A 2,264-nucleotide genomic window follows, 5' to 3' on the forward strand; every position below is an offset into this window, starting at 1 on the left:
ACCAATGGTGTACTCCAAGTCCGGAGTAAAAGTAATTTAACAGTGACAGTTAGAGCTGCAACTAAAAAATTCCGAGTTTCGTATTTTTATTTTTTTAAAGAGGTCAACCTTTTCGCTGGTACGCACAACAAAAATAATGATGTTTAGATCTGTATTCCTGACGTCCTTTGAGAAGATTTACGTTTCTGTAAAAATAAAAAGATTTAAAAATTGCTATAAGTGCTTACATGTATATCTACAGTCATATTACGATGTTTACAGGTCGACTGTATAACAGGTCATCCAATCAGATTGTAAATGACCGCGTAAAGGTCACCCTAAATGCTGTTGTACGCTTGAGATCAAATACTAAATAATTAACTCTTCCAAAGTGTCATAGAGATTTAAAAGTTCCATTTACAAACTAACATTTGTGGTTCGGTTGTTTTATGCACAAAGCTACACAATGAGCTATCTATGCTCTGCCAATCACGGGTATTGAAACCCGAATTTTAGCGTCGTAAATCTGCAGGTTTATGACCGAGTCGCTGAGAGGAGGCTCATATTTGTGACGTTCTTTTAGATAATCAACTATTTTACAAAAAAAAAAATTAATCTAAGTATTTATTACATTAATCTTGTATTGTAACGCTAATAATTTTATATTATTGCTTGTTTCATTTCGTCTGCTAACACTAAAAAAATACAAACGCCAGACTTATTTTAAGAAAATAATATCCAACGGTAGGTCATCTGCAAGTTTACGGAATTACAATGAAAAAATCCGGGGTTTAATTCCCCGAGATGGACACAGTGTAGATAGCTCCTGTAGATAAATAATCTGTGATCAGGTTTTAAAGAAAAACGTTAAGTGTGCTAAACGTTGGCTTATCCCCATTTCTACTAGAAACCGAAACGACTGCTACGGACAGAAAAGGTGCAATAGAGTTCGTTGAGATAACGCTGTTTCAAAGATAAGAACAGAAATTTAAAGGCTTACATTACACGTGCGATGCCTCTTGGGGCCAAGCCTGTTTTCATCAGACACGCCCCTTAAGACAAACGGAAATACTCCCGCTTGCTAACAAGGAAATTACACGATTTGCTCGGTCATGTTGCTTATTACGATAACAAAGCAAACGCCGCTTTTTACCGGGGAGACACTAAAACCTCTACATCTTGCTCGTAAAAATTATCACGTGACATGAAAGTAATTGATAAAATGTCAAATTCCAAAGGCAGCAGCGACAAATATACGCGTTTCGAACAACGACACTGTCTGTGCCGATTTTAAATTCGAGATTACGATAATTGTGGAGTGTCAACGAAACTTCCACGCTGATTTATACCCCCCCCCCCCCATATATAAAACCCACGAAACATAAAAAAAAAACTAGCGATAGGGAACGTGCCGATTTGAATTTCCTTATTAAATTATAAAACATAAAACTCGGGATACCTTGAAAAGGGCTCCAGTTTTCGTACTTAAGTCTCTAAATTAAGGTTTTAATGCACCCAGTCCTTGTTTAAGCACTTATAAGCAGCTGCTGATAAATGTATAAGCCAAAAATCAAGCTTCAAGATGGGAGTTTTTACAAACAAAAGTCTAAAGAAGAATTTTTAAATTCTTGGAAGGTCAATGAATCTCGGCGAGGTTTTATAAGATTTTCTGGAAAACTTAGTCTATGAAGTTTCACGATGTATAGATTACAGAGAAACAGAAACGTGCAAAAAAAAAAGAATAAATTGAAGGTGATCTAAGGTTAGGCTAATCTATTGAGCTAGAGCAGAGATGGTCAACTTTTTTATACTCGTGGGCCAGTTTCTTACCTAGCCTGCAGTCTGCGGGCCGAAACTATCTGACCAGGTAAAGTACGTTCAGAATATCTGCTTAAGTTTTAATTCCTACTGTCTACTATTATATGGTTTTAATAAATAGCCAGGTTAACATTTGAAGAAGGTTCTCGAAACCGATTCGGGATTGGTTTGCTTGGTCATCGTTTCGTTTTGCTTGTTTGGCCAAAATTAAAAATATATATATAATTAATGAAAAAAAAAACTGTTTGTAGTTAAGCATAAAGTTACACAATCGGCTCTCTGTGCTCTGCCCACCACAGGTATCGAAACCCGGGTTCTAGCGTTAAAAGTCCGCAGTTATATCGCTGTGCAACTGGGGGGAGCAATATTTATAGTATTAACATCGGATTCCTTATATAACTACATCAGCTAAGCGTGGTACACGAAGCTTTATTCATGACTGTTTGGTTTTGGCGCTTTGGTAATAC

Source organism: Limulus polyphemus, unplaced genomic scaffold (genome assembly GCF_000517525.1).
Source record: "Limulus polyphemus unplaced genomic scaffold, Limulus_polyphemus-2.1.2 Scaffold1411, whole genome shotgun sequence".
Taxonomy (NCBI): Eukaryota; Metazoa; Arthropoda; class Merostomata; order Xiphosura; family Limulidae; genus Limulus; species Limulus polyphemus.